The sequence below is a fragment of the Sapajus apella genome, unplaced genomic scaffold, assembly GCF_009761245.1.
Source record: "Sapajus apella isolate SASKATOON/1434 unplaced genomic scaffold, GSC_monkey_1.0 scaffold101, whole genome shotgun sequence".
Classification (NCBI taxonomy): domain Eukaryota; kingdom Metazoa; phylum Chordata; class Mammalia; order Primates; family Cebidae; genus Sapajus; species Sapajus apella.
In genome coordinates this window covers 7,036,011-7,063,952 of record NW_022437041.1, presented here as the reverse complement: position 1 = coordinate 7,063,952, position 27,942 = coordinate 7,036,011, and the positions used below count along the sequence as shown (strand labels likewise).

The window sequence follows — 27,942 nt, the reverse complement described above, 5'->3', positions numbered from 1 at the left end:
AAAACACTGCCTGAGAGAAAAAGACATTACATGTTTGGTCCGGGTCCAGCCATGACCCAGCTGTACAATCCTGGGAAGTGAGTCAGTCTCTGAACTTTGATTTCCTCATCTTTAAAATTAAACAGTGAGACTAGGTCACCTCTCACTTGCCTTCCAATTCTACGATTCTATAATTCCATTGAGTGTTCCTGTGTGGAGCAGAGGGGGGAAACGTAATTATCAAATTTCAAAAATACAGCATAAACCCTTTGGTAATTCTTCTGTGTTGCGCTACCTTTACATACTTTGAGTACTCTGGCAACTTCCAGAAGGACTCACAAAACCTTCGAGACTAAAACGTGGCCCAAACCATATGACCCAGCAATTCTACTACTGAGAAATGAAAATGTATGTGCACACAGATAAGCTGTTGTATACAGATGTTCATAGCAGCATTATTCATAATAGCCCAAAGGTAGAAATAACCCAAATGTCCATCAACTGATGAAGAGACAAACAACATTTACAATCTCCACACAATGAAATATTATTTAGTCATTAAAAAGAGTGAAATACTCATACATGTTACTACATGGATGAATCTTGAAAACATGCTAAATGAAAGTCAGTCACAAGATTATATAATTTCACTCGTATGAAATATCTAGAACAGAGAAATCTACAGGGACAGAAAGTAGTTTAATGGTTGATCAGGGGGTGAGGGGAGAATGAAAAGATGGGAGCTCATAGCCAAATGTCCATCAGTTGATGAATAGATAATATACCCATACAATGGTACATCATTCAGCCATAAAAAATAATAAACTACTAACACATGGTATGTATTAGTCTTCTAGAGCTACCATAACAAAATACCACAGACTGGATGGTTTAAACCACAGAACTTTACTGTCTCACAGTAATCTCAGATCATGGTCCAGCTAGAAATCTCAGATGGAGGTCCAGTAGGGTCAGTTTCTGGTGAGGTTCTCTTCCTGGCTTGCAGACGGTCACCTTACTACGGTGTCCGCATATGGGGGAAAGAAAGCAAGCTCTCTGGTGTCTCTTCTTGTAAGTATATTAATCCCATCAGATTAGGGCCCAAGCTTTTGATTCTAACCATTATTACTTCTTCAAAGGGCCCATCTTCAAATACGGTTACACTGAGGGTTAGGGCTTCAACATATGGATTTACAGGGGACACAAACATTCAGTTTATAACATTATGCTATGTGAAAGAAGCCAGCCACAAAGCACCACATATTATATAAATCGACTTAGATTAAGTGTCCATAATGGGAAAATCTATAAAGACAGAAAGTAGATTCGTGATTGCTTAGGGCTGGGATGGGGATAGTGTCGAAGGGAAATGTGGAATGACATTTCTTTTGGAGGTGATAAAATGTTCTAAAATTGATTGTATTGATGGGTGCACAGCTCTGTGAATATACAAAAATCCATTGAATTGAATACTTCAAAGGGGTGAATTGTATGCTACCTCACAAGAAAACTGTTTAAAAAATAAGAAACAAATAGACAAGGCTCAAGATGATTGCCTAAGGATGAAAAAACAAAGAGCTTTTGAAGGAAGTACTGGGCTCAGATCCCAGTGCTCCCACTCATTAGCTGTGTAACCTTGGGCCAGTCTCTGAACCTCCAGCCCCTCTACTCTGTGAAGTGGGGAGAGCACAGGAATTGCTCTCAGCTGTTGTGAAAATGAAACGAGGTAACGCGCAGCATCCGACAAGTACTAAGCACGTAATAACTAATGGTTACTGTTGAAATTATTAGCATTTAATGAGAAGAATAGTCCATCTGTTTTTTGAGATGAACTGATTTCAAAGCTCAGGCACTGAGTTTGACAACAGGTTTTTAGCAGCTAGTGCAGAAGAAGCAGCACTCATTTTTCAATTTCCAACAACAGAGTCAGTGCCACTTATCTGTAAGCTTGCTGTTATGTGGACGTGTTTGTGGTTCAAGGAGAGGCAGGTCCCTAAAACCAAGATGGCTTTTGGCATAGCCAGTTCTAAGGGAGAATTACAGCAAATTTCCAAGCAACCAAAATTATTTCAATGCCTGAAGCTCATAGTCAATATTTGCTGAGTGATTGACTTAGCCATGCCTGACTTATGAAAGTTTTTATTTCAACCAACATTTCATTAAGTGTTGGTAAGACAGGCCCAACTGGCCCCGGGCCTCTGGAGCCCCTTGGGATATGCAGAAAAAACAGAGTTGGTCTCTACCTACCGGAGTTTGTATTCTAGCACCCAGTCCTAAACTGGTTTTTAGGTTTATTTTTACTTTAATTTTGCCCCTATTCCAGCTCTCCATGTGAATAAACAATAAAACTGCTCAATATGTGAAGGCAAGCAATAAAAAGGATTAGCAACACTCAAGGTAGGCCCACTTCTCCAGCGCTTGTGAGGCCCAGTTCCATTCCAAAACCGGAGGACGTGAGAGTTCTATTCCCATCTCTGCCACAGAGTAGCTATGAGTACAGCTCCTCCTTTATCTGTAGAGAATATGCGGACGCCTGAAACCAAGAATACTACTGAACCCTATGTACACTATTTTTTTCCTATACTACATACTTAGGGTAAACTTTAACTTACCAATTAAGCACAATACGAGATTAACAGCATCAACTATTAATACTGTAAAATAGAACAATTGTAACAATATGCCAGCATCACTACTCTTGCAGTTTGGGGCGATTATGAAATAAAATGAGGGCTACTTAAACCCAAACACTGCAAGACTGCAACAGTCAGTCTGGTCTGACAATCAAGAGGGCTGCTAAGTGACTAAAGGAGGGCAGCATCTACAGTGTGCAGACACTGGACAAAGGCCTGATTCACGTCCTGCGCAGACAGAGCGGGACAGCTCGAGATTTCATCACGCTACTCCAAGCAGTGCACAATTTAAAACTTATGAATTGTTTATTTCTGGAATTTTCCACTAATATTTTCAGATTGTGGCTGACTGTAAGTAACTGAAACTGCGGAAAATGAAACCACAGATAAGGGGGACTACTGTACAAACCCTACCCTTTTGTACTGGTTCCTTCACTAGGATATGAAAGGCCAGGTTAGACTAGTAAACTCAGTCTATCACTTGGACCAAAAAATGCATATATTAGTTCCACATAAACTGAATGCCTATGAAAGTTCTAGCTCTCACTGTAACTTAATAAATTGGCACAATGTACTAAAGAAGATGTAGAAACTGCCTTCCACTGCCTGCACACACACACACACACACACACGCACACACACACGCGCACACACACACACGTGCACACACACGCACATACCCCAGAAAACACAAAGTGAGGTCCCTGAAACTGACTGGCAGAGCTGACCCACAGTGATAAACTCACCCATCTGAAATGAGTCCTCTTGGGAAACAGCCTACCAGCTTATCATCTAGAATTCACACTCCTCGTTCCATAGCCCCTACGTGGGCCTGTGTATAAGTGATGCTGTGATCCAACCTAGATGTACTTTCCTTCCGCAGTCATGGTGCCATCAGCCCTTTTGGGTGCCTGTGGTTGTACACTATAGTTCTCAGCTATTTAAAAATACATATTCCTGAAATTTTTCCGCCTCACCTCCAGCTGTACGCCAACTACACTTCATAAGATATCATATGAAGATGCTAACCTCAGAGCCAGGCTGGTTCACTGGATAAAAAACAGGGACACTGAATCATAAGACCCAGCTCTGCTCCTGATTAGTTGTGTAATTTTTTTTTTTCTGTTTTTGAGATGAGGAATCTTGCTCTGTCACCCAGGCTGGACTGCAGTGGTGTGATCTCAGCTCACTGCAACCTCCACCTCCTAAGTCCACATGATTCTCCTACCTCAGCCTCCCGAGTAGCAGGGACTATAGACACACGCCACCATGCCTGGCTAATTTCTGTATTTTTAATAGGAATGGGGTTTCACCATGCTGGCCAGGCTGGTCTCAAACTCCTGGCCTTGTGATCCTCCCACCTCAGCCTCCCAAAGTGCTGGGATCACAAGCGTGAGCCACCACGCCTGGCCAGTTGTGTAAATTTTTTTTGAGAGAGGCTTAACTTTTCTGTGCTTTGTAAATAAAAACAACAGACAATATTATTGTGACACTGAATTAAATAACATGATTCATACAAAAGGACCTAGCATAATGTCCAACAATTACAAAACATCCTGTAAAGTTAGTTTGATTAAACCATTGGATAGATCCTTTTTATAAGTCTCAGGGAACGTTAATTTTAATAGACTCTCTGAAAATGTTAAGTAAGATATAATATATATTAATAAAGTAGTAAAAGACACACATGAATAAAATATAAAATCCCTTACACACACTTACACCACATGTTTATACATAAGCACTCAAACTAAACACACAGTTTACAAATGGGCCATTTAATTCTGGGAACTGTAAGTCTGATGATAATCATAAAGGCAATATTTATATAGTCAAAAAAACCAATTCCCTCGCTTCAGTTTTAATTCATTAATTTTGTGTTTTAAACTCTACTTTCTCAAAATAACTTTCGTGTTTTGTAAATACTTTTTCAAAAAAATATCATAAAGGAAGAAATAAGCTTACTTTCAGAAATCATGCATTCACCAAACACCTACTACATACCGGAAACTGTGCTATGCACCCAGATACAAAGATGAATACCATGGGACCCTAAGTTGGTCTTGACCTTTCAAGAGCTCATACACCAGTGAAACTGTGTTGAAAACAAATTTTTCAATCAACCAAGCATTCTCTTCACTGATATAAAGGAGCTAACATTAGTGAGTTCTCATTAGTGCTCCAACACTTCCTAGCCCAGCAGCTTTGAACAATGGAAATCTTCAGAACTCCGGGATCTCCATCTGCACAAATGAAAAAGCTGAACTATTCAGCCTATTGCATCCCTTCTCCAATGCAAATATGTGATTCTAATTGCCATTTTAAGCCCAGGTTGAACTTTCCTTCTTTTTTAATGACCTTCCATGGCTAAAATCACAGACATTTTAGACAACGTGCAAATGAATCAATGTGTAGCACTGTGTGAGCTTGTGCACAGGTATTTATTGCATAGCTATATAAACCTGGGCACATGTTACTAAACAGAAGAAATGACTACAGTCACCCAAATTATTTAAAGCCGAACTCTTTGCATTAAAGAAAAAAAAAAATCTGAGTTCACATAAACTGGTCCATTGCATTTATGTGCACTTCCATTCAATTTATGTATGAGAAATGTGTGTGTTTTGGAACAAAGAAATGAAATTAATACTTGTTTTTAATATACATGTCCAAATCTCAAAAACCACAGTTTAAGCAAGCTGCCAAGTACTGAAAGACTGGTGTACAAACTAACAATTCTTCTCAGCTAAACATTAGCAATGTTATTAATAGCAACATTACTTCACACCAACATAAATGCCAACTTTTTAACACCTCTGCGACTAAATATACAGACAAATACACATAATTAGATAGGCTATCTACAAATTTATTTACTATGCTATATTTGTTTCCCATTCTTGCGGAGTATTTACCTTTAGCTCTATGGAGCAAATATTCCCATAATAATTTTTTCTTCCACATTTTTAAAATGTTTTACTATGAACAACATGAGTTCCATCTGTCTAATAAAAGGGAAGAGCTGGGCGTGGTGGCTCATGCCTGCAATCCTAGCACTTTGGGAGGCTGATTGAGGAGGGCAGATCACTTGAGGTCAGGGGTTTGAAGCCAGCCTGGCCAACATGGTGAAACTGTCTCTACTAAAAATACAGAAAAGTGGTCAGGCACGGTGGCTCACACCTGTAATCCCAGCACTTTGGGAGGCCAAGGTAGGCAGATCACCTAAGTCAGGAGTTCAAGACCAGCTTGGACAACACGGTGAAACCCGCTCTCTACTAAAAATACAATAGTTAGCCAACCGTGGTGGCAGTTGCCTGTAACCCCAGCTATTCAGGAAACTGAGGCAGGAGAATTGCTTGAACCCGGGAGGCAGAGGTTGCAGTGAGCCAAGATCACGCCACTGTATTCCAGCCTGGGTGACAGAGTGAGACTCCATCTCAAAAAAAAAAAAAAAAAAAAAACCAGAAAAGTTAGTCGGGCGTGATGGCACACACCTGTAATTCCAGCTACTCGGGAGACTGAGGCAGGAGAAGCCCTTGAACCAGGGAGGCAGAGAGGCAGAGGTTGCAGTGAGCAGAGATCATGCCACTGCACTCCAGCCTCGGTGACAGAGTAAGACTCTCTCAAAAAACAAACAAAAAATAAATGACAGCACCATGAATGTAAAAATACATACTTTTTAAATGTCAAAATCATCTTGGAATGTATATAAAACTATTTTTAACAGGAATGAGTTTTATTCAGGTCTACCTTGCCTCAACCTTCCCCCTCTTTGAACTGGGGCCCCATCCTCTCCAGAATCTCCAGGGCTTCCCCACTCCTGGGCATCTGTCCATTAGCCCCTTCTCACCACACTCTGCCAATGCTAACACTTCTCTGCTGTCCTGGTAATGACACAGCCTCCTGAAGTCCAGCCTTAGGCACAGGTGACAGAGTAGGAGAGAGGTGAAGGTCGCTGGAGTTGGAGAGGTCAATGAAGGGCGAGATTCAGGTGTTGAATGACTGCCTACCTGGACAAATACCACTCAAAAATGATCATAAACAAACTAACAAGCAAATGCAAAACAGATGTAAGCTCCTCCAAGATAAGTGGAAGTGCCCAGGGTCTTGGTAGATCACAGACAAAAGGGATACAGAATGATACGGTATAAAATTTGGGAGCTGGATTAATGGATCGCAAAGACACCACCCATTGCTAACATGCTTTTGTTAGTTGATTCATTATTCTAGCTGGGCCATAAACACGTCTCAGGAATCCTACTGTTAATCTATATCTTCATCAGACTGTCCAGATAGGTCTACTTCATACCTTTCCTGCCCTCCTAAAAACCCAGTCACCTCCTCTCCATCTCAACAGATAAGCTGGCTTCCTTGTTTACTGAGAAAAATCAAGGTCATCAGAAAGAAGATTTCCTCTCACATTCTCCTTTCCATCTCAGCTCTTATGTTTCTTCTCTTCCTTTCTTCTTATTTGAGAAAAATCCTTCTTGACTTCTGAGATTAAATCCTCTGCCTTTGATCCCTTTTTCTTAGGCATATCAGATTGCTTCCGTAATCTGCCAGCTTACACGTTTATTAACCGTGTGCCCAATACTCAGTTTCCTCAGTTTAAAATGGAGTATCATGCTCATGGTACAAGCCAGTCATAAGATTTAAACACAGTAACATATTAAAGCACCTGCCATCAGAGCAAGGTATATAACAAAAGTGCTGTTATTATTATCCTCTAGCCCTTTCTCTCTCAATGACTTTGCCCACTTTCTCTTGCATTAATTAAAAATTCACTTAGAGTTACCTTTCTAAAAGGCGTTTTAGCCACTGGGGCTATAGCAATGAACAAATCAAGGGAAAGATGGCTCACTCTTGTGCAGTTTACAGCCTCATAGGCAGGGACAAGGATAAAATACTGCAGTTAGGTGATAAGGGCCACAGAGTTACAATTTTTTTTTTTTTTGAGACAAAGTTGTACTGTCGCTTAGCTGGAGTGCAGTGGCACAATCTCAGCTCACTGCAACCTCTGCCTCCGGGTTCAAGCAATTCTCCTGCCTCAGCCTCCCGAGTAACTGGGACTACAGGCACAAGCTGCCACGCCCAGCTAATTTTTGTATTTTTAGTAGAGACGGGTTTCACCATGTTGGCCGGGATGGCCTTGATCTCCTGACCTCATGATCCACCCGCCTTGCCTCCCAAAGTGCTGAGATTACAGGCATGAGTCACTGTGCCCGGCCAGTTACAACTTAGAAAAGTGTGTCCTGGGAGGTCTCACTTAGAAGATGACATGTGAACAAAGACTCAAGAGAGGAGAGAGACCAAGCAGATATTTGAAGAGCACTTCTGGGTGGGAGGAGGTCGCAGTCTCCTGGAGGGCTTGAGCTTGAGGAATGAGGAATGAGGAGGGTGTGTGTTTGGACCTAGGGGTCGGGGGAGCAGGTCAGGTTTGGCAGGGCCTTGTAGGTTACTGCAAGGAATTCAATACTTACTCTAGTGAATAATAAAAGACAGGGAGTCCCTGGTGGATTTTGTACAGTGGCATAATCCACTTTAAGCTTTATGAGGATCTCTTTAGACACTGGCTGAGAACAGGCTCCAGTTTGAAGGAGAAGGGAGATCGGGTAGGGAACTTCCAATAATTCAGGAGAAAGTTGATAGTAAGTGAGAAGTAGTTGGATTATGGCTACATTTTTCAAGAAGATAAAGTACCATTCTGATGGATCCAATGATCAGTGCAGAGAAAGAGAGGAAGGAGTCAAAATGACTCCCAAGGACTTGGCCCCAGAAACTAGAAAAATGGAGCAGCTCTGTATTCAGATGAGCAACAGTGCAGGGTCATAGCTTTATCTCTCCCCCACCATTGCTTCCTGCCCGCTATGGTCAACCACCCAAAGGTCTTCCTCACTTTAAGAAAAGAAAGCTGCTAGCTCTCTGCTGTCCTAATCTCTCTTAATGCTTGACACTAAATTTCCTGAACGATTGCTCTGAATCCACGGTCTTCACTTCCTCGAGGACTCTGGCCCCGCCCCCACCCCATTCCAGTATTCTGGAATTCTCCCCTTCCAAACAACAGCACACTCCAGTCATCCAACCCAGTAGCTGCAATTCTGTGCTGCAGCATTTGGCACTGCCTAATTACCTCCTTCCTCAAATTCTCTCCATGGTGGGAAATCTAACATCCTGATTTACATGTGATGGCTGCAATCATCCCTTCCACAGCCTCCTCTTTCTCTTTCATCCTCTCCTCCTTTTTCTTCTCGTCTCTCAAACACAGCATCCTCTGAACTCTGTCCCGTGTCCCCCTGAAGCTACAATGCCAAGACCTTACACTCCCACAGCCTTTCCCACTGTTCAGAGGGTCTCTAGCACCCAGTTCAGTGACTAAGACATTGTTAATTGAACAAATGAATGAATTTATCAATCCATCAAGCACTGTATTCCTATGTTTAGTTTTCACCTGTCTCTCAAGCTCCAGCTATAGATCCACAGCCACAAGCTCCACATTCCAGTTAGAAGTCATGCTGCCCTGCGAAGTTCACCAAGCCAAAAGCAAGCACTCCATCCTAACCAGCACTCCACAAAGCAAGCTGCATTATTCCAACTGCCCTACTTATTCTAAGGATGTCATGTTTCCCAAATAAAAACGTTCACCTCTTCAAGACTAGGATTTCTACAGGAGTCTCCCTCTGCCCTCTACAATTCATTCTGCAATGCCACCAGCTTAATTTTCTAAAACATTGTTTTGCCCATATCGCTCATCTAATAAATATTTATTGGCTCCACATATTCTTCAGAAGTTAAGAGACAGCAAGAGTATATTACCTAGGGCCTGATTTTGGCTGTTTTTATTTTTCTTTTAAATGCATTTTCTACTAGATACATTTTCCCATTTGAAATTCTTATATTCCCCCACCCCAGTTCCTTGCCTCGGCAAAGTACAGTACAACTCTTTACCAGATATTAACGATCTTCAAAAATCCAGCCTCTATTAGTCTGTTCAGTCTTATTCCCTAATATAGCAAGAATTCCTTCCTCCTTTCAGATGGTCTTGCCATCCCTCAAGCATTTTACATTCTTACCTCCCTATGGCTGCCTACATTGTTCCCTCTCTGGTTGTCTGTCCTCCATCCCCTCTTCTCTACTCTGTGTTAGTTGTCCGTCAAAGTCTTGCTCAAATCCTACCTTGCCCCAGAAGCCTTTCATATACATCCTAACCAAGTGGTTGGCAGCATTCTTCTCCCAACACCCTGCAATTTGCTGTCCTTACCACTCCTCTGTGGCTTACCTCAGTGATTCTTAAAATGTCATCCTGAAACTGGGACCATTAGCATCACCTTGTTCAAATGCAAATTTTGAGGACCCATCCCAGACCTACTGACTCTGAATCTCTAGAGGTAGAAAGAGCCTAGCTCTCTGTAATTTCACAAGCTCCTCAGGTAAGGCTAATGTATGCTAAAGTTTAAGAACTACTGAGAGGAAATACTGCCTTACATTGTTTGATCTTGTCAACTAAACAATATGCAAAACACCAAATACAATATTTAGCATATAGCTATCCCTCAAGAAACTTGAGTTTCGCAATACTGTTTCAAGTAATTTCATTGCAATATACATCAAGTGAAATTTACCTCTATCCCAATTTAAAAAAATAAAAGCAAAAACAAAATGTTGTCATGCTAAACAACAATAATACTCTGTTTTTTAAACATAAACCATAAACCTCCGAACACTTTGGGAGGCTGAGGTGGAAGGATTGCTTCAGCCCAGGAGTTTGAGACCATCCTGGGCAACATAAGGAGGCTCTGTCTCTACAAAAAATAAAACAATTAGCCAGGTATTGTGGCATGCACTTGCAGTCCTAAGTACTTGGGAGGCTGAGGTGGGAGGATTGCTTGATCCCAGGAATTTGAGGCTGCAATGAACTAAGATTATGCCACTGCATTCAGCCCTGGCCCACAGAGTGACATCCTGTCTCAAAAAAACAGACAAAAAAAAGAGAAATGAAATTAATATTGTTTTAATCAAGAGCTTGTTTAAAATCATCTAATTTAATATTAAACAACAAAAATAAATCTTTTTATTTAATAAAAATCATTTAATATTAAATAGCTTCATCTTATTAATTAGACAGAGAATCTGCTTTTGCATTTCCTTTATATTTCAACTTTGGAAATACAGTTGTGAGTTTTCAGGTTACACTTTAACGGCGAATACAGGAGAAGATAGCTAAATAAAAATTCCTGCTAAGAGAAGAGTAGACCTTAATTGCAATGAATTTGCATGTTGCAGACGATAAAAAGTAGGGCCAAACCAAGGTGAACCAGATTTAACATTATGGTTTGAAGAAACCCAGTAATAATGAGTTACACACTTATTTCATAGGTCCATCCTGCTTGTGTTGGCTCTTTAGACAGCTATATTTCAGAAAGGTTCAATTAATTAAGCAAAGAATCTTCTTTTGTAAGAACCTTCTTACAAAAGAAGAGTACAAAATGAAAATGTTGTCTCCTGGATGAAAAGGAAAATAATGATTAACACAAAAATGTCTTGGAATAGCATATATAATATGCTCCATTCATCGCCCACATTAACAAACTTTATGTTCACATCTACTGCAAACAGAACACAATGGTAGCTGCTATACCAGGTCTTGACATATTTTTGTACACTTAGTTTCTTTAGAGTTTTACTGCCAAAATGTCCAGGGTTCCATATAAGTATATTCTTTCTAATATAATTTTCTAATAAACAGAAATACTAGAGAGGAATGTGCCAAAATATTATCGAGTATTCCTCTGAGTGAAGATTTACATGTTCTTTTTACTCTCTATTTACTGCTTTTGTAATACTCAAATTTTTTTTCAATGAGCATACATTAACTTTTAGAATCTAAAAATAATTTTAGAAACATATTTTTGTTTTATGCATGCATTAGTACAATAGCTTATTTCTACACTTAGGAGGATACTGCTTTTGCATCTTTTTTTCATATATCATTTTATTTAATCCACACACCACCACCATGAAATTGGTAAAATCATTATTCCCATTTTATAGATAAGAAAACTGTGTCACAGAGGAATTAGGACATTCTACACAGAATTCCAACACATGAAGATTGGCATTAGAATCTGCTATAGTCACCTACCAAAAGGCTGCCACCCAGGCTGGCAACTTATATCCTGCCTTTTGGCAAATCCCAAGACTGGTTCATTACCTCTTTTTGAGAATGTGTAAACAGAAACACAACAATAAGCCTGTGCGACCCTGAGAAATTATTGATTTTCCTTATTTTGTATTGTATCCTGACAACTCAGAAGAAAACATGCAAAACATAACATATAAAAATTTTAGAATGCATTTTCTTTTTATTTTTTATTAATTTATTTTTTCCTCTAATACAGCCAATCCAGAATGCATCTTCAATAATGTCTCCAAACCAAGAAAACTCTAAGAGAAAATGGCCCCCTTAAGACAGGAGGCAATAGGCAAAAGAGAAGAAAAGATTGAAATGAGGACAGAAATGAAAAGAAAAATATGAGGAAGTCTAAGATATAAAAGGCAAGCTGGCGGCAATACAGAACACAATCGACTTGTGGAAAATTATACCCATGCTGTGAAAGACAAACATGATCACAACCAGTGCAATTTCAAAAGACAGATACAAAAATAAATATGGAAAAGGTGAAATATAGGGAACACAGATCACAGAGAAATTCAATAGTAAGGAACCGAACCAAAAATAAAAATAATAGAGGTAAATATTCACATGTGGACAAAAACCTGCTCCCAGGAGCAAAACTACACTGACTTCTAAGCAAAATAACTGAAAACAAACCCTATACCTATGCCCAAAAAAGTAATTTCCATTATTTTCCAAAACTCACGCAACTAACCAGACAGAAAATCAGGTTAACTACAAAGTAACACATATCAAATTAGCTCTAAGCCTCTCTTTCATAATATTAAACACCAGTAACCTATGAAACATCTACAGTTAGATAGAAAAAGTTTATGATCAGATAATTATATTCCCAGGCAAATTATTGTTCATCTAAAAAAGGCAAAAGAAAAATTTTAAGCTATGTGAAACCTCATAAAACATTGCACATGTATAACATTCTCACAAAAAACTATTCAAAGTACACATTCCAGCTAAGTGAATAAAAAAATCAAAATAAAGAACTCGAGAATATAATAGAGCAGGAAATGCCTAATTTCGTACAATAACCAACTTAATGCAAAAGGCTAAAAGCATTCTTGAAAAACATTAATCATACTTAATATCTTCACATTTTAATTTAAAATTAAAAAATAAGAAACATATAATATTAAATTAAAAATATAATATATTTTAAATCTATAGCATCAAATTAAATTAACAAACACTGGAAAGTACAGATAAAGCATTAAGTCAGGGCAGGGGAAATAAAGTTTCATTCTACCCTTTACTGTGCAGGGAGACATTAAAGAGTTTCTTTTTAAATTAATTTGTATAATTACAGAACTACAGGTTTAAGTATATATTCAACTTGGATTTTTGAAAACAGTCTATATAGAAAAACAAAGAAAATGCTTAAAAAAGTAGAATAAATAAAATGAAAAGAGATGAAACATACCATTTATGACTGTAAAACCAAATGGTTTAAACTCCTCCTTTAAAAGAAACCTCTTATATTGGGTTGAAAAAGTAAATCTTACTAGATATGCTGCTTTCAAATGATATAGCAAACACAAATCAAGATAAATTATAGAAATAAAGGGAAAATCATACATAATTGAGCAAACACAGAGTAAAACAAACAAAAATGCTTACAAAACCAAATGTAATTCCGAGGAAAAGTCATCACCTGAAACAGAGTGTTTATATTAATAAAAATCATAATCTACTATGTGTAACTGTTAAGACTTTTATGCAGCAAATATTGCAGCACACAGAACACACACACACACACACACACACACACATGCACACGCACACGCACATGCAAGCACATACACACAACAAAAACAAATTATACCAGCAGATTAAAAAGCTATCCTCATCTGATACATCCAAATAAAATTTAAAATAATTTTGTCAGGTCCTAAAACAAATTCCTGCTTAATATTTGTATTGGAACTCCATATTAATATGGGAATAATATTACTAAATTTTCCTATTCAGAAACATGGTATATTTTTGCATTAATTCAGGCCTTTAGTATGTCCCTTTTTAAGTTTTAATTTTTTCCTCATATAAGTCCTGCAGATTTCTTTTTTCGTTTTTGAGACCGAGTCTCGCTCTGCTGCCAAGGCTGGAATGCAGTGGCGATCAGCTCACTGCAACCTCCACCTGCCAGATTCAAGTGATATTCCTGCCTCAGCCGGGACTACTAACTCAATTACATTTGCAAAGACCTAATTTCCAAATTCTCCTGCCTCAGCTGGGATACAGGTGCATGCCACCACGCCTGGTTAATTTTTTGTATTTTTAGTAGAGATAGGGTTTCACTGTGTTAGCCAGGATGGTCTCGATCTCCTGACCTTGTGATCCATCCACCTCGGCCCCCCCAAGGTGCCGGGATTACAGGGGTAAGCCATCATGCCCAGCCGCAGATTTCTTATTAAATTTATTTCTAGATATTTTACACTTTTTGTTATTAAGAGTATCTTTTTATTATTTTTATTTTTTGAGGCAGAGTCTCCATGCCTGGCTAATTTTTTGTATTTTTAGTAGAGACAGGGTTTCACTGTGTAGCCCAGGCTAGAGTGAAGTGGCACAATCTTGGCGCACTGCAACCTCCACCTCCTGGGTTCAAGTGATTCTCATGCCTCAGCCTCCCAAGCAGCTGGGATTATAGGTGCCCACCATCATGCCCAGCTAATTTTTTTGTATTTTTAGTAGAGACAGGGTTTCACCATATTGGCCAGGCTGGTCTTGAACTCCTGACCTCAGGAGATCCACCCACCTCCACCTCCCGAAGTGCTGTAATTACAGGCGTGAGCCACTATGCCTAGCCAAGGATATCTTTTTTAAAAATATATTTTGTAATTTATTGTTTTCCTTGGCTAATAAAAATACTATTGATTGGGTATATTTATTTTGTATCCAGCCACATTGCTGAATTGTTATTGTTCTAATATATTTTTAATTGATTCTCTAAGGTTTCAAGGTATCATCTGTAAATGATGACAAGGTTGTCCCTGTCATTTTGTAGTTCTTTATTTTATTTTATTTATTTATTTATTTTGAGACAAGGTCTTGCTCTGTTGCCTAGGCTGGAATACAGTGACACCATCATAGTTCACTGCAGTCTCAAACTCCTTAGCTCAAACAATCTTCCTGCCTCAGCCTCCTGAGAAGCTAAGACTACAGGTGCACACCACTATATCTGGCTAATTTTTAAAAATTGTTTGTAGAGATAGGGTCTTGCTATGTTGCCCAGGCTGGTCTTGAACTCCCGGCCTCAAACCATGCTCCAACCTTGGCCTCCCAAAACATTGGGATGACAGGCACGAGCCACTGTGCCTGGCCCTTATCCTCTTATAATTCTTGTTTCTTCTACGTCTTGCCTTTATTCAGTGGCTAAAATTTCCATTACATTATATACTATTATTGGTTATTATCTGATTCCTGACACTTTGATATCGTCCCTCACTTTAAAAAGAACATATATTAATTAAGATGTTTGCAACTGCAAGTCAAAAAACACACAACTAAGAGTGGCTTAAACAATGTGGAAACTGTATTATCTATATAAAATGAAGTCTGGATTCAGGCCAGTTCCAGGGTTGATTAATTCAGTTGCTCAATAATGTAGGGACCTGATTTATCTTTTCTGTGATTCTCCTGGCTTTCCCCTCATGGTTGCCAGATGGCTGGAGTAAATCTAAGCATCACACCTTTAGATAATATCCAAGTCCAGGATAGGGAAAATATCATTTTACAAATTTACTTGTAAAAGAAAGGAAAGCCATCCCAGGAACCTCCAGTAAGGCTTCCTCTGGCCTTCTTATTGGACAGGTTGTGTTGAATGACTTGCTTAAGCCAATCATCCACAAAAATAATGAAATCTCAATGACTGACTTAATCTATTCCACCTCCCCAATGCTGGGGAAGTGGAGGTCAACTCTCTCTGAGAATGTGGAAGGAAAAACACCAAAACATATTCAGAGCTCTGTGAGCAAGAAAAAGGATGGGGATGGCCGATGGGTAGAGAACCAACAGCGTCCATCACAAAGAGCCTCTGTGGTTTAAAGGATAGGTATGCAGATGATGATTGGTTTTAGACACATTATCAGGTTAAGAAAGAATGTTCTTAATAGTTTTTTGTTTTGTTTTTTAATCAAAAATAACTGCTAAATTTTACCACATGCCTTTTTGACATCTGTTGAAATGATTCCATAGTTAATGTCCTTTGGTCTACTAATATGTTGTATTAACAGACTTCCTAAGACAGAAATAAGGGGGCTTAAATGGCATTTTTTGTGCTTTCAGTTCCCTACTGTTAATTAGCAATTTTTAGTTTTTCTCATACAAAGCAGGAAACACACATTATTGCTTATTAATAAGTAACACCTCATATACAAAATGTTTCCATATCCAAGGCCAGAAATTGAAGAGGGTGAAATGAATCAGAGGGTGACAGGCAAGACAGGCAGATGCAACATCTCAGACATGAAGTGATATGGTTTATTCTAGGGTGGGGCAGTAGGGTAGGACAGCATGGAAGGAACACAAAGCTTACTTCTAAGACACAACACATGCATACTTAATCTACGTCAATATTTTACATCAATGGCCTTCCCATCATATCACTGGGAATCACTGAGAATTGCTTTAAGTTATTTCAGCTCCATGAAACTCCCACTGCTGACCTTCCCACTATTTGGTCCACTTACCTCCATCTTTCCCCCCCACCCTCCACTCCCATACAGCTAGCCAACTATCCTGGTACTCTTACTAATGATTCTCTATCTATTTTTACATCTGTTTCAACCACTACACTTTGAACTTCTGGGAGGCAGCACCTAGTACCTTGTAAACCTACATATATCCAGTTGTTTGCACTGCACTAGATTCAGAGCAGGCTCTCAAATTATTTGTAAGAATGATGCTGATTTTGCATGTATCGAACATTTATTGTATATTTACAATATGGCAAGCAATGTCATAAATACTTCAAATAAAATGCATCTTTTTAATTCCAGCAATAATCCTATGTGTACTGTTTTTATTATCTCCATTTCACAGGTGTAGAAAAGCGTAGGGATTTTACATAATTTGTTAAAAGCTACAAAGCTAGTAAGCCATAGCACCAAGACTCAAAGCCAGGGAGTCCAACCTCTGATGTAATCTTAAGTCATTTTCCTTCCTGTGACTCTGAAAACAAATGAGATAAGCTACAAGCTCACAAATGAGCCCAAATTATTTCATGGTCACCTTTTATACAAGCTACTTTCTGTGGTGCTAAAAATGTTCTGGCTAAATGCTCTGCCAACATGTCATCTGGAGAATCGTAAGCAGACACCAAAGGCTATCATCAACCATGTACATGCCTTGATTTTCAAAAGACTGAGAACAGGTTGTAGATCTGAACATTTCAGCCCAAATCTGCATCAAACAGACAGCGTATCTACCTTGCCATCCCTGTCCCCGACCTCACACAGAGTGGGTGCATTTGTCCCCTTGGATCATTTGGCCAGGCTGTCAAAAACCTTAACACCCCTCAGAAAGAATGAAATCAAGCACAGCTGCATCTGTGCCAGTTCCTCTTTTTATTTTTTTTTTATTACTGCTTCCAAAGAGTATAAAAGCTTGGAATCTATTAAGTCTTTTTTTATAGCTGGAATGTCTACTCATTATTACCTGAGAAAAAAAGAGTCAAGTTAATACCCTTGATTTCAAAGGTTCTATCCAGTGAAGCCATAGTTCATTGCAGTCATATCAGCTGATTACTGTAAAGTGCAAAAGTCTGCATTTGCAAAGGAAACAAAGTACCCAAGCTTAGTAGGAGGTACCCAGTAGAGAACATGGGAGATATCAGGATAGAATTTGTTGCCAAACTGCATTTTGCAGACCTGACCACCCCTTCCATTTTGCTCTGTTCCAGGAATGCCATTTAACTGTCATGATCTTATCACCTTATAGCTGTAGGATAACCACAAGAGCCAGTGAGCACTCACTAAAGCTAATCAATATTTAGAAACTAAAAATGAAACAAAGAAACAGACAAATGCCAGCACAGGCAGAAGTAGGAGGCTTTTACCCTGTGCCTCCAAGGCCTATTTATTTCTAAGCTAATACATGCAACTGCTTCTGGGATTTATGGCTGCATGATATATTCAAAGCCCATAGCCTCTGAAGAACAGCTCATCCTCTCCTTTAGTATCAGACCGGACAAGCCAGAGGCAGGCCTTTCTCCGCCAACAGTCAGGGAGATGAGAGTAAATCCGCCACCATGTTGGTTCCATCATTCCCAGTTCCTATCAGGTAACTGCAATCCACCTATCATCTGTCACCCACACCAAGGCCATGTTTGAACTTCTTCTGATGTCCTGTGTTAGAAACACTATCACTCACATGCTTCTATAAAGCAAAATTAGCTTTCTCCAGATAGCTTAGTTAAAGAAAAATCTGAGTGCCTGCAATGTGCCAATAATGACAGGTGCTGAGGAAATCTGGGGAGTTGATAACCAGTTAATCAGCTAGCTAGCTATCCACACCATGAAGCAGCAAAATGTCCTTTCCCATGCTTTCCGGATGGCCACTGGGGAAGCTGCCCCATAGGCAGTGCCTTTTAAAATCCATACAACAGACATGGGAATATAACTGCCGCACCTACACAGTGACTTGCTGCCCATAAAAATTCACCTGTGTCTCATTCACTGAGACTATACTTATAAAGAGGTTTATAGTCTGTTGTCTTAATGAGCCACTCTGAAGCCTAAAGGGGAGATACAAGAGCAACGAACAGAAGCCATTTCAGCATCTCAGGGCGCTCCCAGCTTCTTCCCCTTGCAGTTCGTAGCACCTAGAAGGTTTCTAACAATGTCAGCACCAAGACCCACAGCTGCCTAGGACACAGGTCCTTCCATTTCCCAGGGCCCTACACTTTGTTAAGGTTTGGTTTCCCAGAATCACAGTCCCTCATCTTAAAGGCTAAAAACACACGAAGTTGTATTTTCACAATCGCATTGCAAGTCCCCTGTCCATTCAGTCATAGTGGGGATGCATGATCCAAACAGGATGACTCCCAGAAGACACGTCCTGGTGAATGGCATGTTAGGCACACTGCAGAACACAAACGTAAGCAAGTCCCTTGAGAAAGTGTCTGAAGTTCCTGCCCTTAAGAAGCTTATAATTTAAATAAACCAATGGCTTTTGAACAAATCATTCTAAAGCAGAACAGGGATGCAGGTGATATAGACTGTGAACAGAGCAAGACAGAAAAACAAAAGTAGAGATTAATGTTAACCAGGGGATCGAGATGATGAACTAACCCTAACTGATATGTTTTTCATAAGAAAGTGTCTTAGTAACAGGGGTTTTGTGGCTTGATCAGTTTAACAAAAGGCAGATTGTGTGGGTTTCCTGCCCTGTGCAACCACTCGTGGCAGGATCAGAATTCGGACTTCACGCTCCAGGTTCAATTCTAGCCTCATTCCAACTCTGTCAAGCACATTTCCAATCAAAGTTTCAGAGTCCTGAGTCCCAAGTCCGTCCAAAATCAAAAGTACACTTCTCCAGAGGGCAGGCAGTAGTTCTATCATTAGAAAAGTATTTCCACTATGTATTTAGAGAATGGGAAGTAGCAATAGCACAATGCTTACATTTTATGTTTTAAAATCAGACCAAAGTAGGTTCAAAAACAGGCTCCATCATTTTCAATGAATCACTTAAGCCTCATTTTCCACATCTATAAAATTAGAATAGTATATATCACAAAATATGGCTGCATTAATAACACCAGACTTTTATTAAAGTAATTAACACAGCGCTTGACACATGGCAAGTGGTCACAAAGGATATTAGCTATTAATATTGGTATTACATTTTGTTCTTTCTCTTCTCCCACTGCTTCAACCGACTAGCCTAAATGTATGTGTGTATATTACTATTCTTATTATATAAATTATGCTCCAGATCAGTGTCAAGTACATGCAGATGCTGGTGTGACCTGAGACTCAGTACCCTGGCCACACTGCAGCGTAGTTCTTGGAACTGCGAAGCTTAGGACCAAATCCTGGACCACAAATTTTTCACTGAAAGTCCTGCCCTAACCAAGACCAGCATGTGCCACTGGCTTGTGCCACCCACCCACCAGGACCTCACTCAACACCTTGCACACGCAGCCCTCAGAAGCTCAGCATGTGCTCAGTCTCCACTAGTTTCATAAACATGCTACTCTTGTCTCTGTGCTGCTCCAGGGGAAGGGACATACTCTCCCCATTAGTCAACCTCACCGTGGTACACAGTAGAAGCCTGCACAGTTTTCCTATGCGTAATATGACAGTGTCCATGATTGTTCTCTGCCCCTGTTTTTAAGATATCTAAGACCATGCCAGGCTGGGCAAATGACTACAATGGTCACTGGAGCTAAGCCTCCACTCAGTTCTGCAGGCTTTTAAGCCTCTTCCTTTCTCCACATTTCCTAGAGGGTATTCTCAAGACCATGGTGGCCACCTCAGTTTCCAGCAACTTGTTTCTTCTTGATTACTGCCCTTTTCCTTCCCTCACGGCATAGCAATGGTAAGTAATAGTAATGGTACACTTAGGAATATTTTTCTACCCTATTCTATTTTTTTTTTCAAAATCTGATTGCAATCCATTGAACTCACTCCACAATTCATTAGAATTTGAAAAATACCTGGTACCTGTGATTCCAGGAAGATGAGATGCTAAAAGGAGCTCTGATCATTTGAGGAAAGGAATTCCCCAACTTTGTGGGAACAAAACAATTCAGCTCTGGGGTGGCAGTGGAGGAAATATAGTGTACAGAGGGGCAGTGGGGTGATAGCTAGTGATACTGTAGAAAAGTAGGGAAGGGTTCAATCATAGAAGACCTTGCTAAGTTAAGGAGTTTAGCCTATGCTGTAAGTAATGAGCAGGCATTCATTAATAAGGGCGCGGCGGTTCACGCCTGTAATCCCAGCAATTTGGGAGGCCGAGGTGGGTGGATCAGAAGGTCAGGAGTTCGAGACCAGCCTGGCCAAAACGTTGAAACCCCATCTCTACTAAAAATACAAAAATTAGCTGGGCGCGGTGTCACGTGCCTGTAATCCCAGCTACTCAGGAGACTGAGGCAGGAGAATGGTTTGAACCTGGGAGGTGGAGGTTGCAGTGAGCTGAGACCGCGCCATTGTACTCCAGCCCGGGTGACAGAGCGAGACTCCGTCTCAAAAAAAAAAAAAAAAAAAAAAACGAGGATACACAAAACTTAGCTTGCCTTTGTGGAGCTTATAGTCTCTTCTGCGGAAAGAGGGTGTGGAAGGAGACAACCAAATAATTTGTTAACAAATGGCACATTATGATAGAGGCTGGGGAAGAGTTCCAGACAGCAGGAACGGCACACATAACAGCAGAGAGGTGAGAAAAACATGGAACAGTGAGAAAACAGAAAGAGTGGTAAGGAATGGCTTTAGACAGGAATAGCTCTCCCAGTCCTGGCTCCAAAGTTCTTTCTCTACAAGAGGAATTAAGTCATTTAGGCTACCTTATTTTGAAGGAAATTATTATCATTAAGTTTGTAAAACATGACAGGCCCTTCAGAATAAAGAATGATACAAAAATACGCAGAAAGTAGAAGATAGGATCAGAGAACCTAACTATCTCTCCAGGTGTTGAAGAGATGGCCTTCCTAGAAATACCACTGAGACCTGACTAGGGAATTTGCCTTCATGGTGTGTGGAGTTGGTCAACCATGAAGAAGTGTCTCAGGCATATTATACTTTAACATCACTATTGAGGTACTTACACGCCACAAAATTCACTCATGTTACCACCATCCAAAATTGAAACATTTCTATCACCCAAAAAGATCCCTCAGGCCCATTTACAGTCACTCCCTGTTTTCCTCTCCACCCTAGCCAACCAGTAATCTACTTTCTGTCTCTATACATTTGCATTTTCTGGACATTTCATATATATGGAATCATACAATACGCAATCTTTGTGTCTGGCTTCTTTCACTTAGCATAACATTTTGAGGTTCATGCATGCTGCAGCCTGATTCAGTACTTTGTTCATTTTTATTGCCTAATAGTATTCTATTGTATGGAAACACCATGCTTTGTTTAGCTGTTCATCAGTTGATAGACATTGGGGTGGTTTCCACTTTTGGGCCATTATGAATAATGCTCCTTATGCGCACTCCTGTACAGGTTTTGTGTGGACATATGATTTCATTTCTCTTGGGTACATATGCGGAAGTGGAATTGCTAGGTCATATAGTAAGTTTAATTTTTTCAGAAATAGCCAAACTGTTTTCCAAAGTGGCTGAGTTATTTCACAGTCCCACCAGCAATGTGTGAGAGTTCCAGTTTATGCAGATTCTTAGGTATATTTTTAAATTCAGATTTACATGTATTGTGGATGAAGCATCGTCTGGATGAAGTCTCGACTCGCAGTCTGTGAAGCGTGGAGTTCACATGACCTCATAACTTATTCCAAATTTCACTTACATTTATTTAAAGAATTATGAGAGCTGTCCATTTGAAAACATCGTTGAAATAATTCAGTATAAAAATGCAATACTAAACAACCAAGTAAACATAATGGTCATAGAAAATTTAACCAAAATATTTGTCAAAGGGGAATTATTAAGAAACCACACAAATCAAAAATATATATATATATATATCCCTTGCACACTAAACAAAGTCTCCACAGGGACAAAATCCTAATTTTGAATCCTGCAAACCAGCAGCGACTTACAGAAGGCGGCAACCACATGGAGAAAACAGGAAAGAAGGTCAGGTCAGGGGATTATTTCTTTAAATCTGATGTAACTTGCATTGTATCAAGTAATGAGGTACAGGAGACCTTGCTTCCAGAAAAGAAAAGAAACAGACCCGGCCTCAAAGGGACAGAGAACTTAATAGTCACAGGAATGTCCCAGCTGCTTTGAATACCCTCAGGTACCCTATGCAAACACACACACTAATAAAGGGGTTGGGGGGCAGAACTGGCAAGAGCTTTGGTTCAGAGACCCAGAGAGACACCAGCCTTCCAACTCCTTCAACAGGCTCTTTCAGTCTGGAAGGCAAACCCTGTGTCTGGGGCTCAGATCTCTGTATCTCTCTAAGATGTTGAAATATCATACATATTTCACTGAGCGTCTATGATTTCTTCTCTCCTGTGGAGGGACCCTTTTCGTTTCTAGCGATGAGGACCTATGATAATTACCCACTGGCACTTTTTCTGGTGCAATCAGTTAAATGGAGGTTTAGGTACCCAGCTGGTTAGGTTCCAGCAGATTTCCCATGCTAATTTTCAGTCACTCAAAGAAAACAAAGGAATGACTTAGATTGAGTTACCATGATTTTAAAGCAACACTGTTCCTCCTACCCTTCCCCTCCCAAATGTGTAAACTTTTATATTTCACACTTTTACATCTGTTCTTCTCCCAAAATAAAAGCTGTTTATATTCAAGAAATGATGGCTACAATACCAGCACAAGTTACATCTTTAAAATACTCCCAGAGAGAATAGACATATTGTTCAAACCACGGAGTGTCTGTGCAACGTTCCTTCCCTGAATAGCATCTGGGCTCTAGAAAGTACTACAGTGCTTTATTTGTTTATTTGTTTGCATGAAAAAAAAAAAAAAAAAAAAAAACAGTACTCTCTAACTGGTGCTGGAGCTGCCAATTTAAAGAAGACAGAAGAGGCAGAGGCCTTTTAGGAAGAGCAAATGCTTAGCTTTGACTCCATTAACTGTTCCAGAGTAAGACACAGCACAAGAACCAGTTGGCTCCACTGCTACCCGAAAAATTCGACTTCAACCGAAAAATCGCAGCACTCCCAAACTCAAAGGACCCTTTCAACCACGCAAATTGCAACATATATTATTATCTCAAGTGTTAGAGGAATCAGAGGAACAGGCTGTGAAAAAGCCATTTCAAATTTGTAGCTTTCTTAGACAGAGTCTATGATTTCACCACCACTAGAAAGGAAACGGCTCCAAACTTAGTTCCAGACAGAAGTTTTCAAATGATGTCATTCATTGCCCCATCTAGAGCAGTTAACATTTCTGATTTATTAAGGCTTGAACAGGGCCTGGCACACTGGCTCCTGCCTATAATCCCAGTACTTTTGGGAGGCTGAGCCCAAGAGTTTGAGACCAGGCTGGGAAACATAGGGAGACCCCAATCTCTACAAAAAATTTAAAAAACTAGCTGAGTGTGTTAGCAAACACCTGTAGTCCCAGCTACTCAAGTGCCTGAAGTGGGAGGATCACTTGAGCCCAGAAGGTTAAGTCTACAGTGAGCCACGATTGAACCACTGCACTCCAGCCTGGGCAACAAAGCAAGACTATGTCTCAAAAAATAAAATAAAAATAAAATGCTTGAACAATTCCCTGATACTTTAATGATATTAAGACCTCTTCTAAGAAAACAGATCTGTCTCTTTAAGAGTCGATGCTAAGAAAAAACTAATAATTTTTAACCAGGTATGTTTTATATCTAGTCTAATGATGATTATCTAACCATCTGTTTTTCCTTTAAAAGAGGTCTTCTATGAGGGGAGGTCTTCAAATTTACTTTTTAAAAAGCATTTTCTTCAGCAATGAGGATAAAATTTCCATGCGTGCTCACTATCAGTTGTATATATAGTTGCTTTAACAACCATACTTGCCATCAACTTTTCCTCCAAATAAACAGACATGCAATATTAGCAATATGCTTATCTAAGAACTGCGGATTAAGTAGCAACATGGGACATTTTTGTGGCTAGGTAAGAGATGCTTATGAGATGCTGTTACAAAGAAAGTCTGCAGGATTTCCCAGTAAGGAAATCTTTAACCTGCCTGCTGTCTAGATTCTAAATATACATTCCATTTCCCAGGTCTCAAAAAATAAATGACCCAAAGATTTTAGGCTTCTAACAAAAGTGGAGCTCAAAGAGTTTGTGAATATGGATTCTTTTTCTTAATTGTACTTTAAGTTCTGGGGTACATGTGCAGATCTTGTAGGATTGCTGCATAGGCACACACACCATGGTGGTTTGCTGCCTCCATACCCCCGTCACCCGCATCAAGCATTTCTCCCAATCTTATCCCTCCCCTACCTGCCCACCCCCTGCTGTCCCTCCCCTAGCCCCCCACCCACCAACAGACCCCAGTGTGTGATGTTCCCCTCCCTGTCCTCATGTGTTCTCATTGTTCAACATCCGCCGATGAGTGAGAACATGCAGTGTTTGGTTTTCTGTTCTTGCGTCAGTTGGCTGAGAATGATGGTTTCCAGATTCATCCATGTCCCTACAAAGGACATGAATTCATCCTTTTTTATGATTGCATAGTATTCCATGGTGTATATGTGCCACATTTTCTTTATCCAGTCTGTCATTGATGGGCATTTGGGTTCTTTCAGTTTCCAAGAAAATGTCAGGACCTCCTAGGGTTTCAAACTCAATCCCTACAGGCCTATAGGGAAAAACAGGAAATTGACATCTGAAGGATGCATCTAGTTGATCAAGGGAGTGGAGCTTTTCTGCAACCTGATTAAACATGCTTTTTAAAAAAAAAAAAAAGTGGCAATGCAAAGAACAATGCAAAGTCCAAAATTATCAATTAAAAGTTGTAGACTTTTCAATTTCAAGTATCCTTGATTCTTACAAACAATTCAAAAGCATATATTAGTAAAAAAAAAATTAACTTCCATAATCATAAAAATATGTACTGTCCACAATTTCTTTGAGGTCATGTACCTTATGAAAAAGTTGCGTTTGCCATAAATGAATCACTATTTCCTATTCTGCGACATTTTTAGACATACCCAAATTTACATTAATATATTTTGTTTTTCTTTTTTATTTTATTTCATTTTATTGAGATGAGGTCTCACTATGTTTCCCAGGCTGATCCCATACTCCTGGGTCCAAGTGAAACTTCCACCTCAGCCTCTCAAAGTGCTGGGATTACAGGCATGAGCCATCATGCCCAGCCAAGAAAATTGTCTTTTAAACATTTAGGCCAGTGGTTCCCAGACTCCCAAGGGCTTCTGAATTACCAGGAGGGCTTCTTAATGCAAAAGTTGATGTTCCCCATCTCCAGAGTTTCTGATTCAATAGTTGAGAGAAGCCAGGCATGGTTGGCTCACGCCTGTAATCCTAGCACTTTGAGAGGATGAGGCAGGCAGATCCCTTGCAGTCAGGAATCAGAGATCATGTCAGAAACTCCGTCTCTACAAAAAATACAAAAATTAGCCAGGTATGGTGGCACATGCCTGTACTACCTCCTACCCTGCGGGGCTGAGGTGAGGGAATCACCTGAGCACCAGGGGTCGAAGCTGCAATAAGCCAAGATCACACCACTGCACTCCAGCCTGGGGGACAGAGTAAGACCCTGTCTCAAAGAAAAAAAAAAAAAAAAAAAAAAAGGTTGAGAGAGGAAGGGCCTAAGAGGATCCTGAAGCTGCTGGTCCAAGGATCCCACTTTGAGAACACTGACTTACAGGGTTAAACTCTCAACTAGCTTCTAGAAAATCACAGCACACAGGACAACATTTACTGAGAATCTACCAACTGCAGAATGCTCTGCTACCTACTGAGTAAGCTGCATAGGTCCTTGCTCCAAACACTCTCTAAATTGGCAACACAGGGTATACGTGCAAGGGGACAATACACAGACACATATCCAAAACAGCAAGAAGTCATTAATACAGCCAAACTAAAGATGTTTCATTTCTCTGGTGCATTTCTTTATGATGAATCCTACTGTTCAGTTTAATCTATTACTCTCAGATAGAAATTACTAAACCACAATGCATAGCGATTCTTCCTTGCACTATGCCACTTCATTTCACTCACTAATGGCATTTTCAGCTGAAGCCGGGGCATGAAATGTAGTGAGGGACCTCATTTTAAAGCTTATTTATGCTATTCATGTTTTAGCAACTGTAAGGATCAGTGTGATGATCAACACTCAGTTTTTAGTGATAAGCTATCTAGCAGAGTCATCAAGTGCATATGTGATCTAATTCTGCCATCGGGCTGAGCTGAGCTGCCCAAAAACGGTCCAACAGAATCCGAGCTCCAACTTTCCCATCACTGCATAGGTTTTGAAAGCATAGCTAGCAGCAACTTTCAAATGCATAGTTTTCTCATGACCCTGTCCTGAGTTTAAGCGCGTTTACATCCAGATTATAATCAGAGAGAGTATTTAATTAGATAATGTTTGCAAGTACTTTGAAGATATAAAGTGCTCTATAAATGCTAAATATTATTATTATTAAAATACAGTTTGCAATTACTGCTTACAACCTATTCCACCCACCACACTGCTATCATTTGATTATAGGCAGCTTAAAAAAAATACCTAGAGGTAGAAATGATGAAACCATGTTCATGTGAAGCCCTGGATTTTTACCCTAGACATAAATAATTTATAGGCATTTTAAATGGAGGGTTAGGTTATAAACTCTAGTAAATCAAGGAAATTGCCCTCTGCAAGACCAACGGCCATAAAGTTGTGTCAGTTTAACAGTTTCTTACTTTAAACCAGGTTGAAAGTAGATTATAGTCCAGAATATGGAGCTTTTTACTCTGGTGGCTCCCCGTTCTATCTTCTATTTTCTTCATTAGAATCTTAAAATATCTACCTATGTGAAAAATTGAAAGCATAATCATCTGGCAGACTAAGGCTTGAGAATAGCCTCTATTTTATCATGGCCCTAGCTCACCTTGCTACCTTCTGTGATTGTCACAGATTCAGGGTCTTCAGTTCTTAAAAAACTAAAACCTTTGAGCCTGATTCCATACGTCTTCCAGACACACTGGCTGGATAATTTTCCAGATAGAATGACAGATTAAATATAAACAAGCCAAGTGCAGTGCCTCATGCCTGTAATCCTAGCACTTTGGGAGGCTGCGGCAGGCAGATCGCCTGAGGTCAGGAGTTCAAGACCGGCCTGGCCAACACGGTCAAACCTTATCACTACTAAAAATACAAAAATTAGCCAGGCATGGTGGTGAGCACCTGTAATACCAGCTACTCAGAAGTCTGAGGCAGAAGAATTGCCTGAACCCAGGAGGCGGAGGTTGAAGTGAGCAGAGATCACCCCACTGCACTCCAGCCTAGGCAATAGATGGAGACTCCATCTCAAGTAAAAAAAAAAAAAAAAAAGATAAACATCT

At 39.9% G+C, this 27,942-nt stretch overlaps 1 protein-coding gene and 1 long non-coding RNA gene across 8 annotated transcripts in view; both read right to left on the bottom strand.

Annotated features, from left to right (window-relative positions):
• The window catches only part of TNIK (TRAF2 and NCK interacting kinase), a 410,529-nt gene that overhangs the window by 367,761 nt on the left and 14,826 nt on the right, over positions 1–27,942 (bottom strand). The window lies entirely within an intron of this gene.
• Positions 16,333–18,855, bottom strand: LOC116536494. Its single transcript, XR_004262671.1, has 2 exons — positions 18,647–18,855; positions 16,333–18,293 (listed from the first exon to the last, which is right to left on the bottom strand). It is a non-coding gene; the product is annotated as an uncharacterized LOC116536494 (long non-coding RNA).